The sequence below is a fragment of the Miscanthus floridulus genome, chromosome 3 (assembly GCF_019320115.1).
Source record: "Miscanthus floridulus cultivar M001 chromosome 3, ASM1932011v1, whole genome shotgun sequence".
NCBI lineage: Eukaryota > Viridiplantae > Streptophyta > Magnoliopsida > Poales > Poaceae > Miscanthus > Miscanthus floridulus.
This window is the reverse complement of record NC_089582.1, coordinates 51,208,938-51,223,159: the sequence shown is the minus strand read 5'-3', so window position 1 is coordinate 51,223,159 and position 14,222 is coordinate 51,208,938.

Below are 14,222 nucleotides of genomic sequence, written 5' to 3'. Positions count from 1 at the left end.
TCCAGACGGTGAATCCAGAATCCTGAGCAATAGCCCAAACTCTACTTGAACCTTGCTAGCTAGCCTATACTAGAACCTTGAAGAATTGGAGCTCTATTCTCTTCTCTCTACAAACCCTAATTTCTGATCTACTCTTGACTTATGGTATATTACAGTTCCTGAGCGAGGGGGGTAGGGGCCGGTATATATAGGCCAGAGCGTCAATTCTAAGCCATCGGATCAAACCGACTTAAATCAACGGCTTAGATGCAATCCTTAAGGCAGTGGAGAACTGACATAGCGAGGCGGAGGCTAACAGGTGGGCCTAGGGGCTGGCTGGCCTAAAGGTGGGACCGATTGGCCCCACCTGTCATCCCCTAGGGGTCTACTTTGGTGACGTGGCTTCTGGTGTCCTCTAGAACCTTCTAGAGTAGTTTTCACTGCTGATAAGCGTGATTTTATTTGATGTTTTGATCCCCCTTGATGGTTTTCTAAATAGACCCTGCTGAAAACATAAATTCACCAAAACTCATGGAAATTGTTAGTTTAAATCCCTAAGTCTATGTTGGTGATCATTTTCATGCATGATTTCAAGTTATATTGACGGTTTATGATGGATGATAACTACCGTCCACAACCACATAAAGACTAGACAAGAAATAAATGAGTTCACACACACACCTTGTTCTTGGAACTTGACCACTTTTGGACAAGTGCACACCACTATGGATCATTCATGCAAGACACAGGAGAGGTCTTTCTTATTTGATCAGCGGGGACGCCATTGAAGTAGGATCGCTTGAACCTATACCGTGTCTATCGTATAACAGACTAGAATACACTTGTGCATGCTTCTTTTGTTGCTTCTTCATTGTTGTCAATGGCTAGCCTCAACTACAAAAGTATGAATGCAAATTAAATCCATTACTAAGTTGCTCAAGGTAGAGTTGAATGTCAATAAAGGATATACATACTTACAGATAGCTTGGCCACAAATTCATTGAGATGTTTGATCTGTCGCTTGTAATGTTTCCAGTGTGGGAAAATTGGTACTTGAGACCTGACTACTACACCTGCTTCTGAGGCAAACTTGACAGCTTGCAATGGATTATGTGGCCTTCTATTCCCCTTGACAACCGAGATGGGCATCCTTGTTCCCATTGATTGGGTGGTTTTGTCAATCCAAACTCCCTTAGTTGCTTGCCTCGACTTCCTCCCTCTTCTCTGCAATGGTACTACACAGTTTTCATACATTCAGATTGTTAGAAAAGTAACATGGATATCAAATAGTATGACTTGATTTATAGACATGTCTAAGGTAATACCAACCTTCGCAAGTTCGATCATTCTATGGGTTGGGAGGTGGAGTCTCCTCTTTGACATGGCTAAGGTCATCTTCACGTGACTAGTCCCTCACATGGCTTTGTTTGCCTTGTGCATGCAGACTTTTGGACCTAGTTGGAACTCAAAGATGCTGCAACTCTGCTGGACTAGTTGGCTTCACTCTCTAGGATTACCATCCCCTAGGACCCATATCGGTGCTGCCTTCTGCCCTACTGGCAGGGACTTCTCTATGGTTTGTTCAACCCATAGCCTAAAATTAGAGAAACAAACTTAAGCAGCAAGCATGTAAAAATTGCATTGCTATCCACATAGCAAAGAATTGAATTGCACTACTACCTAAACCAACCCCCTCCCATCCTAACCTGACAAGATAGAACAAACACCTCAATTGCAAGGGGTACTGGCTCTTCTAAATCAGTATTTGTATCACCATATCCCTGAACACGCTCCCCTGCTTTAGGGAGATATTCCGGATGTCAAGATGTAGATTACAAATGCATTTATTAAGTTAACCTTGTACCGAATGTCAACAAAATAGAGTAGGAGCGTGCAAATTAGGTGCCTAAACTACAGCTTATACGGAAGCTTACTTGAATAAAGTACATGTGAACTACAACTTATATGGAAGCTATTACTCAAATAAAGCACGTGTGAACTATAATAAACTAAGAAACATGTAACTACATCACTATCTACATGTCCCAGGTTCAACCACTAGAATACAACACGCATCATAAGGCATTGTTTGGATGTGCATGTATTCATCTTGATCCACAGTGTTGAAGTGGATTGGAGTGGAATTAAACTAAGTTTCATTCCCATCCACTCCAACACATGTGGATTGAAGTGGATACACATGCATCCAAACAAGGCCTAAAAGGAATTTGGGTACCTCTTTCTTTTCTTGGCTATGTTGCATCGTCGGCATGGCCTTCTTGTCATCCTGGTCGCTAAAGTGGTGCAGTCGGCATCGACGAAGGGGTAGCAGATCTGGTGTGGCAGTCGTCAATGATGATGCTATGGCTCTATCATGACAAGTGCCGATGTAGGGGGTCCAGATTTGACCTGTATTGCCGCTGACGGCGGTCCTTCCGCTGTCAGCGGACCTACTATCAACGAAGGGGCTCGGATCCGGCTCTGGCTTCGGCTAGGTTTCAGAAAGGTATGAGAGAGGGTGTGACTAGAGAGTGGAGAGGTAATCATGCTGTTGTACCGATGCGCCTAGCTAGGGTTCGGATCGGGGTGGCAGAGGAGGCTAGGCTCTAGAGCGGGAGGAGAGAATGGTGATGGAGGTAGAGACGGTGACTCCTTGCACTTTTTTGTGGCCATCATAGTACCACAAATACCCTTATCTGAAATCGATGGCGTGGTAAACCAGTTTCCACATCGAGGTCAAAAGAGAGAGATCTAATTTTTAGGTGCGTGTTGGTGGCATTGCTGGGCATGAGGATTTCATTTTTGCATGAAATCAAATTTTTGCGCGGGCAAATCGCTGCCCTGTCTGGTGAGCAGAGACCGAATAATAATGATAATGATAATGATATATAATACACTACTATATGTATTAACCGTCGGATGAGTAATATTAATCCCCCAAGTTTCGTTGGACGACGACTTGTGCGGCATGTGGGAAAGTCCACTGCTAAGCGCGTTCTCTCAGTACCCAACTTTTCCTCTTTAGTGCGCCATTTTGGTCGCCAGTCGCCCCGTCCGGTGCCACCCACCCTGCATCACCTCCCCCCCCCCCCCCCCCCCCCCCCCCCCCCCCCCCCGCCCACCAAAACCTCTTGCCTAGATCCTTCCATGCCATGGGAATCTACTGTGTCGTGGCGATCTACCGTGTCGCTATTTGTCAGCACGCCACTCCTCTTGCGAGCAAGCCAGCCGAGATCAGTAGATCGCCTTTTTGCCTCGACACAGTGAGGCCATCTGTGATCTCCTCTTTTTTTATTCTTCATGAATGTATGGTGTTTGATGAAATGCATGTGTAACTTTTTCTGATTCTTGTAGATAGCGCGAGTTAAAGTAAAGCGGATAGAACTACCACATCATAGAAAGAGCCAGAGGCAGGCAAACATTCTCCAAGAAGCAAAGGAGCAGGCACCACCACAACCTAGAAAGAGCTAGAGGAAGGCTCGTAGTCTCCCAGAAGCAACGGAACAAGCACCACCATAGCCCAGGAGGAGGCAGAGGAAAGCGGACAGTATCCGAGAAGCAGAGGAAGAAGCAACCGAAGCTATGCTAGCCCTGGAGTCCGGGAATTCTCGTAGGCGGATTCAAATGGCCCACCGACAACAGCAATGTGAGGAGAGTGCTAAAATGGAACTTAGGGAGGAGGAGCTCACTAAGGAACAACTATAGCTCATGACTGAGTTCCACTCCAAAAACCAGACCAGTCGTTTTGCACCTTCATGGATCCAATCTGCAGTTGTTCATCAGCGCGCTAGGACTCATGGAGGTTTGATGTGTGCCACATTGGTGGTATGAGGAGTAGTCGAGGAGGTAATTTGATGTCTGCCAATGGTGGTACAAGGAGCAGTCGAGGAGGTTTGATGTCTGCCAAGTGTACCATAACATTGAAAAAGGTCGGTGGAAAAATCTACTCAAACTTGCATAAGATGAGTGGGATGTCCCGTTTCAGCTTTTTTATGACTTCTTTCCTCAGAGTTCTACTGCATAGTTGCCTAAAGAAGTTCCCAAGTTCTAAAACAGCTTCGTATACATCTTTGGGAACAAAACTCCTTAAGCCTACAGGTATGATCCTCTGGAGAAGGACATGGAAAGTATGTGTTTTCAGCTTGCCAACTACCTTGGTACTATTTGCACTTATGGATTTTGCTAGGTTGGCTGCATAACCATCTGGAAACTTGACACCCTTAAGGAACTTACAAAATCTGCTATGTGTTTTCCTTCATGACATAGCGAGCTTCTGGCAATTTAAGCGCGGTGCCTTGCTACACACCATGATATTCAGGCCTTATGTTCAAATCATGCAAATCTAGCCTAGCATTCATTGTGTCCTTTGTCTTGCCCTACACTTTTAGCAATGTCCAAAGAATGTTGTCACATATGTTCTTCTCAATGTGCATGACATCAAGATTGTGTGGCAGCAACAAGTCCTTCCAATAAGGCAGCCCCCACCAAACCGATTTTCGATTATAAGTTACTGGCTCTCCACACTTTTGTTTCTTACTTCCACCATGCTTACTTGGGTAGACATCTTTCACATTCTCGAGTTCCATCTTTCACATTCTCGAGTTCCACAAGGACCTCCTCTAAGGTGAACTTTTCCGGCGCATCTCGGTCCTCAATTTCTCCATCAAAATCCGAGCTCTTCCTCCAAGGGTGATTCCTAGGAACAAAATGACGGTGTCCAAGGTAGCCTATCTTCTTTCTTAGCTTCCTGAGAATGGATTTTTGTTGCAATAAATACATTCATAATAACCTTTTGTAGTCCGGCCTGACAAGGTGCTCAATGCTAGAAAATCGTGTATGCACAAAAGCACGGTAGCACGCAGAGTTAAGCCTTCCTTATCATTAGGATGTAGTACATGAAAAGTGTTGACACCCTTCCATATTTTTTGCAGTTCATCTATAAGAGGCTCCAAGAATACATCAAAATCTATTCCTAGAGAGGTTGGCCTAGGATCAGTAGAGACATAAAGCAATTCAATGGGTTGACACATTCCCATAGTGGCAGGTTCAGAGGCATTACAAGAACAGGCCACATACTATATGTCGAGCGAAAGTTGCCAAATGGATTGAAACCATCTGTGCCAACAGCAAGCCTCAAGTTCCTTGGATCATCTGCAAAAGCTTTGTACTTACTATCAAAGTGGTGCCATGCCTCCCCGTCTACTAGATGGCTCATTTCATCGGTATTCTTCTCTTGCTTAGTCTTGTGCCATTCGGTGTCCTCTGCTATTCCTCGAGAAGCAAAGATCCTTTGCAACCTCGGTATTATTGGAAAATGCCTCAAAACCTTCTGAGGAACCCGCCTGCTACCATCTGCATCCTCCCATCTAGACACTTTGTAGTTTGGGCACACTTCTAATTTCTCATGATCACCCTAAAACAACACATAGTTGTTCTTGCACACATGGATACTTTCATAACCAAGTCCCAATTCTCAAATATATTTGCGTGCCTCCTCACATGATTTTGGTACATTGCCCCTAGGGAATGCATCTGACAGCAACCCTAATAGTGCATCAAAATAGTTGTTGCTAACTCGATAGTGGGACTTGATATAGAGCAACCTGACAAGGAAGGAGAATCTTAAGTAGGTAGATCCAAGAGAAACTGATTGCTTCAAATCATCCAACACTCTTGTAAACTTTGGCTCTCTTCTAGCCCGCTCTTCAGATGTGAACAGGTTTCTAACTAAATCATCAAAGTCTGGTAATATGTTATCATCGCCGTCCTCCAGCTCCTCCTCCTCTGCAATCCAACCATCATGATGAGATCCATGCATATCTGATGGCTCTATAATCTCAGTAACTAAAGATTCTTCCCCATGATGAATCCATCTGGTGTATGTGGCCGACATTTTGTATATAAATAAGTGGTCCTCCACCCACTGCCAAGTATGATCCACCTGGTTAAGACATTCTCGACATGAGCAAGGGATCTTTTGCCCCGTGTATCTTTTTTTAACCCACTCAATGAACTCTTTAACTCTTGCATTGAATGTAGGCGAGAATGGTAAACGATAAGGAATCTAGGATATGTCCATATGTGTGGCAGAACCTCCTAAATTATAGGGCCCACATGCACCTGTCACTGTCCGACGACCTTTGATATCTGTGCATATGTTTCTGGTAACTTAAGAAGACTGTCGGGTGTCCTCGGGAACCCCGAATCATCCACGATTTCTGAGCAGGATCACGTTACAGAGTCATTGCAGTATTACAACATTTATTCAAATATCGACATCAGAGTAAAAACAGCGGAAGTCTTACAATAACATAATTTACAAAACTATAGCTTCAAACCTCACAACTAAGTTCGATGATTATTACAAAATGAAATAGTGGAGTGGCATTATAATATAGTACAAAACACACAATGAAACTTCCCTGCCCAAGGGCCACACATTTACTTCTCATCGTCATCACAAGGAACAACCGTCATGCAGCACGATCCAAAATAGATCTGCTCATGAGGCTCACCTGCAACAAGGGTCAATGAACCCTGAGTACAAAAGTACTCAACAAGACTTAACCGAAATAAGAACTGATAAACTCAGGAATGCAGGCTTAGGGATTCAAGATATGGCTTTAGCAATAATCAAAGTTATTTTGCGTAAAAGCTCTTTAATAAAATTCTTTAATTCGACATTTATAACTTCATAAAATCATATACAAAGCTGACATGATCCGTATGGAGATCATGACACTTCATATCCAGCACTTTCTCAACCAGCCTCAAGTTCCAGTTATTAATACTACGATGATGAACAGTGAGTTGAGTCTCCATAACCGAGGAGCAACGACGATTCAAACCGATTATAAACCCAGCTGGGAATTCCAAACCACATGACATATGCAGGTCCCCGACCTACATATACCAACCTCCTCTCGGATCCTCTAAAACAAGAATGGGTCCGCGCCACCCGAGAATATAGTACTCCACCATTCTAGCCCATGGCCACGTGGGTACACGCTACTCTCGCCATCTCTCCACTCCCAGTGCGCGAGTAGCCATTCTCATAATAGCATAGCCGAGTAAAGGCTTACCGGAGTATGTGGTTAGTACTACAAAGTCTCACCTCATGCAATTCAACAACGGTACGGACCTTATTTGACACAGACGGAAAGGACCCGCTCACAAGACCTCCATGTCTTGTGGCTCACACACACCGAGTCCGCCCGGTCTAGATTTATTACTCCACATTCCCATATCACATGATAACATAAGTAACCAAAGTTCCATTTAAAACTTGCAGGTGGCAGGTAATCACCCGACTTTCATCGTTCTACGCATAGCTAAGCAAAACTAGGCATATACGAATTTAAAACTGGTAATATGGTAAATATGGAATAACAAGGGTGGTAATGCACCAATTTGGTTTGTACTTGACTCCTAATCACTTAATGCAGTAAAAAGAAGCAAAAGCGAAATCAATTTGTAAAATACAAGGTAGGGTTGTATGCATCCGGGCTTGCCTTCGTTGACGAAAAAGTTCGGTTCCTGCGACGTTTCACAAGTATTCGATCCGACCTCAACAGACGGACTAACCTCCTCCACAACTTGATTAACTACTATGTGTTCACCTTCGTTCACTACACATAGTAACAGTGCCATGTTTAACATGATGCGGAGTACGAAACATGATGCTCGATGATGGATGCAAAAATTAACAATTTAAATACAACTTTCCTTCACGGTACAGTTACAAGTCAAACTAACCAAATCTTTTTTGTACTACTTACATCAATTGCCAAGGATCATTACCAACTAATGACCCAAGGACATCACTCAATCAAAAATGCAAACAAAACCTAAATCACTAAAGGTTACTATTTGCTTTTATGAATTAATTAATTAATTAAGAATTATGAAATAAATCAACTTGTTCCAATTGACCTCAAAATTTTTATAAATGTTCATTACATGATAAGTAAGTGGCAAAACAAATTTCATAATTTTTGGACAATTAAATAAGCCTAGAAAAATCATGGAAATCCATTTATTAATAAATTGAGCAATTTTTATCACATTAAAAAAGTACTGAAAAACAACATTTCATATTTTTCCTAAATAATATACATCATATAGAGGTCACACAAAAATTTTCATAATTTTTGGAGCTCCAAATAATTCTACACAAAAATAACAAAAGCATACACTATTCAATCATTTCTGAAAAAGGAAAAATTCATTTTCAAATCACTGAGTCACTGACACCTTGACCCCACCTGTCATCTCCTTCCTCCCGCGCTGACCATGGTAACGACGGCACTGACCGGCGATTTCTCACCGCCGGTGAGACCAACGGCGACAGTGAGAGTACCAACACACTCCCCTCATCACCCCGCATCGATTGAGTGTACTATCGAGACTAATTACAGCGGTGCACGAGCTTGCCGACGGCCATGGTGGACACGATGGCACGGCTACGCTACGCCGGTGACGTGAGACCAATAGATCAAAAACAAATAGCACGGGAAGGTTCAGCAGCTCACCCCGAACACGACTGAGCAGAGAGCAAGATCGGAGGAGCAACGGTGAAGTGATTCAACGTGCACAGCACCCACGGTGGAGCAAGTGACGATGACGGTGATGTTCCGATGACTGCGGTGTACAAAATGGTCAATCAACAGAGCACCGAGCACCATGGCATCAAGGTGAATCTGAAACAGGACCGAGCAAGGACAGTGGCTCACCATAGAGCGCTGGCCACGACGGCGCTCGCCCGACGGAGATCCTACCAGCCGTGAGGAAGAAGCGCAATGAGCGGTGGTTCCCGACAAAATCAGGCAACAAGGGTTGGAGGACTGGGTGCGCAAGGAACAAACGAAGCTGTGGCAAGCTTTGCTGAGACGGTACAGGCGCTAGGTCGACGGCGGAAGGTTGACGGAGCAGCGGCGGTGGCGACGGGAAAAGCAGAGTTGAAGAGGAGAAGAACGGCGACAGTGATTGGCTTTATAACTTGGCCAAGGACACGAAGACGATGTGCAGGAGCTTCTCCATGCTAGCGCGGAGCTGAACGAGGCCACGGGCGCGCCTAGAACGCCGAAGAAGGGCCGCCAGCCATGTAGCTTAAACGGTGAACACTGTTCATCAATATTACAAAATTGCCATCCAGTTTGAAATCCAAATTACTCCCAAATTTGTATAACAACTCAAAAATATCCAAAAATAAAAGTTGTTCAAAATCAAAAGTTCTACAACTTTGCTTTTATAACGAACCCCAAATTCGATCTAGATTTTGAAATGAACTTTTGAATTCGAATAGGGGAAATTTAACGAATTACGCCTTTTCGAATTACTCCAAATTTTTCATAACAACTTTGAAAACTCCAAAAACAAACTTTGTATAACTTGTCAAGCTCTACACTTTTGCTTTTGGGCTCAACCCCAAAATATGCTTAGATTTTGAAATGAGTTTTCAGGGTAGGATTTAAATGCTGAAAATCGGGGTTTTCTCGAAAATTTAAAAATCCAAGCAAACTTTGAACTTGAGTCAAACAATACAATTCAACACATATCACATAAATATAAACTTGTTTTAGTGTATGCATCTCAAAGTTTTCACCAAATGCCAAATGCTTTGCAATGCGTATGATGACATGTTAGGTTTTAGTATTTAAACACCCGAGGTGTTACAATCCTTCCCCCTAAAAGAAATCTCGCCCCGAGATTAAAAGCCATAGGGTAAGTAATGAAAAAGGAAATGTGTCGCGAGAACACATTCAATATCTATCCATAAAACAGTTGAGGTCCCTTTACAAAACACAACATGTACAACCGAGCTCAACTAACATTACTCTATTCTATATTGACGCTAGAAACTCTGGAAACTTTTCTAACAAGTAATCTTTTGATTCCCAAGTAGCTTCCTCTTTTGAATGTTGATTCCATTGTATTTTATAGAACTTGATTGTCCTCCTTCGAGTAACACGATCTTTCTGATCCAAAACTCGGATAGGATATTCAGAATAAGTCAAATCTGGTTCAAGTTCCACTCCTTCAACCTCAACATTCTGATCAGGCACTCGGAGACACTTCTTCAATTGAGAAACATGGAACACATCATGCACAGCTACGAGATGTTCAGGTAATTTCAAGCGATATGCCACTTTTCCATACCTCTCCAAAATTTAATATGGTCCAATATATCGAGGTGCCAACTTGCCTTTAACACCAAAACGGGTAACTCCTTTCATTAGTGATACTTTCAGATATACAAAATCTCCTTTGCTGAACACCAATGGTCTCCGTCGTCTATCCGCATAACTCTTTTGGCGGGACTGAGCTATCTTCAAATTACTCTGTATTTGCTTAACCTTGTCTTCTATTTCTTTCACAAGGTCAACTCCAAAGAATCTTCTTTCTCTAGGCTCAGACCAACTCAATGATGTTCTGCATCTACGACCATAGAGTGCTTCAAATGGAGCCATTCTAATGCTTTCCTGATAACTATTGTTGTATGAGAACTCGCCCAAAGGCAGACATTCATCCCACTTTTTGGAATAGTTAAGAACACAACATCTTAACATATCTTCAAGTACTTGATTGACTCTTTCCGTCTGACCATCAGTCTAGGGATGATAAGCTGTACTGTACAGAAGTTTGGTACCTAACGAAGCATGTAAGTGTTTCCAAAAGCTAAAGACAAACTGTGTACCCCTATCTGACACTATGGTCTTTGGTACTCCATGTAAGCTCATGATTCTTGCTAAATACATCTTGGCATATTGGATCGTAGGATATATAGTCTTGACAGGAAGAAAATGTGCTGACTTAGTGAGTCAATCTACAATAACCCATACTGAGTCAAATCCCTTTGATGTTTTGGATAGACCAACAATAAAGTCCATACTTATGTATTCCCACTTCCAAGATGGAATAGGTAATGGTTGTAATTCACCAGCAGACCTCAAATGTATAGCTTTCACCTTTTGACAAGTATCACACTTTGCTATATATCTAGCAATCTCTACTTTCATTTTAGTCCACCAGAATCTTTGCTTTAAGTCATGGTACATCTTGTTACTTCCTAGATGGATAGATAACCTAGTAGCATGTGCCTCTTCTAGAATTGACTACCGCAACTCAGGAACTTTTGTTACCACCAGGCGATCCTTGAACCATAACACACCTTCATCATCTATGCTAAAGCATTCTGCTTTTCCATTCCTGGCCCTTTCTTTGATATGGGCTATACCCTTATTTTCCTTCTGAGCAGTAATAATCTGGTCTCGAATAGTGGCTTCAACAGTTATGTTGGTCAAACTACCTTGTTGAATTACTTCTACATTCAATTTCTCCATTTCTTGGCATAAAGTCAAACCCATTGTTCTCACTGCCAGACAATGGCAATAACTTTTGCGACTGAGAGCATCTACAACCACATTTGCTTTACCAGGGTGATAATGTACTTCCAAGTCATAATCCTTAATCAGTTCTAACCATCTTCTTTGTCGCATGTTTAATTCTGACTGAGTAAAGATATACTTTAAGCTCTTGTGGTCTGTATACATATGGCACGTATTACCAAGCAGGTAATGCCGCCAAATCTTTAGAGCATGAACCACAGCTGCTAACTCTAGATCATGAGTCATATAGTGTTCTTCATGTTGCTTAAGTTGCCTAGATGCATAAGCAATGACTCGGCCTTCTTGCATCAACACACATCCAATACCAATACCTGAAGCATCACAATAAACATCAAACGGCTTCTCGATATCAGGTTGGGCTAATACTGGTGCAGTAGTCAACAATCTCTTCAAGGTCTGGAAAGCCTCTTCACAATCAGATGACCAGACAAACTTGACTTGGTTTTTCAACAATTCAGTTATGGACTTTGATACTTTAGAGAAATCTAGAATAAACCGACGATAATACCCTGCCAATCCCAGAAAACTCTGAACTTGATGAACTGTGGTTGGCGGTTTCCAATCAAGCACATCCTTCACTTTGCTTGGATCAACTGCAACGCCTTCAGCTGATAAGACATGTCCAAGAAATTGTACTTCCTTAAGCCAGAAATCACATTTGCTGAACTTGGCATATAGTTGATGTTCTCTCAAGCGGGTCAGAACAATTCTGAGATGTTCCGCATGTTCTTTCTTATTCTTGGAATATACTAGAATGTCATCAATAAACACCACTACAAACTTGTCTAGCTCAGGCATGAATACTGAATTCATCAGATACATAAAATGAGCTAGAGCATTTGTCAAACCAAAAGACATTACCAAGTATTCATATAATCCATATCTTGTGGTAAATGTCGTTTTGGGAATATCTTCAGGCTTTATCTTGATTTGGTGATATCCTGACCTCAAATCTATCTTGGAGAAAACTTTGGCTCCGATCAATTGATCAAAAAGCAAATCTATCTGAGGTAAGGGATACTTATTCTTGATGGTCACTTCATTCAACGGACGATAGTCGACACATAACCTCAGAGTCTCATCTTTCTTTTTCACAAAAATTGCCGGACATCCCCAAGGTGATGAACTAGGTTGGATAAACCCCTTCTCAATCAATTCTTGTAACTGAGTCTTCAACTTGGCCAATTCCTTAGGTGGCATCCTATAAGCTCTCTGAGAAATTGGAGCTGTTCCAGGTTGCAACACTATGTTAAACTGTATATCCCTATCAGTTGGTAGACCGGGTAAATCTTCAGGAAACACATCCGGAAATTCACACACTACTGGGATATCTCTAATCTCTTTGACAGCAGTTGCACAAATCTTGCCCACTGATCTTCTTAAGGTTGGAAGTTGGATGAGAAGTTGAGAAGTACTATCAGGAAAACTTACCCTTAAAGTTCTATTCAAAGCATCTATAACAGCCTTATGCTGATACATCCAATTCATTCCTAAGATTACATCTATATCCTAATCCTTAAGGATAATCATGGTAGTGGGAAAAATATGCCCACCCAGGTTTATAGGTACCTGGTATACCATTTCCTTAGTACATAGACGTTCCCCGAGCGACTATATAAAGAAACTTTCATTTATTACCCCAATTGAAATTTCATACTTTACAACAAATGTTCTATTGATGAATGAATGCGATACGCCAGAATCAAAAAGTATAACTGCAGGGTGATTGGCAATAGGAAACATACCCATCATCACTGGTTCCCCTTTAGGAATTTCTCCAGCTTGAATATAGAACACCCATCCTGTCTTCCTCTTATCTTTGCCCTTCCGAGCATTCTGATTGGGATTCTTGTTTGGTGCCTGACCCTATTGTTGATTGGCAGGGACCTTCTGATAATTTTGATTAGCCTGCCTATGATATGGACATTCCCTAGAGAAATGACCAGTCCTACCACAATTATAACACGGATAGTTGTGACCCTAGGACGTTGGAGCATTGCCACCAGGAGCATTGGTCGACTGTGAATTCGGGTAGGTTATAGCAGGACGAACATTTGACTGTTGTCCGGCTTGGGACTACGGCGGACGATAAGGAGGACGATTATGATGTACTGGATGATAAATCACCCTCTGCCTCTTCTGATTTCCCCCAAAAGATCCAGACGACATACTCTTTTTCTTTTTGAGCTCCTTATGCTGCCGATACTTTGACTCTGAAGCAATTGCAATATTTACTGCCTCATGATAAGTAACATTAGTACAAGTTGTCATCATTGTCTGCAGCTTACTATTCAGACCTCTCATAAACCACCTTTTCTTCTTGGCATCTGTATTGACATGTTCAGATGCATATTGTGACAGGTGATTGAATCTTCCCACATACTGCATCACTGTTTGATCTCCTTTCTTCAAAGCAAGGAATTCATCCAGCTTCATAGCCATAACTCCTTCAGGGATATAATGGGCTTTGAATGTAGTACGGAACTCAGCCCAAGTTATTGGAATGCCAGCTAGTTGCATAGCCACTAAGTTTGCCCACCAAGCACTCGCTGCTCCTCTAAGTTGTTGAGCAGCAAACGCAGGTTTCTGATACTCCGTGCATGGAATAAGATCAAATTTATGCTCCATGGTTTGAAGCCAGTCATCAGCCTCCAATGGTTCATCTGCCTTGGTGAACATCGGTGGTCTTGTATCTGTAAAATCAACATATGTAGCCTCCTGTCTGTTATGGTGGCGACCACGGTTTCCGTGCATCTGATTCTGATTACTTTGAGCTATCTCATGAAGCAAACAAGAATTTTCGGCCGTCACATTGACAAGTGCGGTTATAGCATC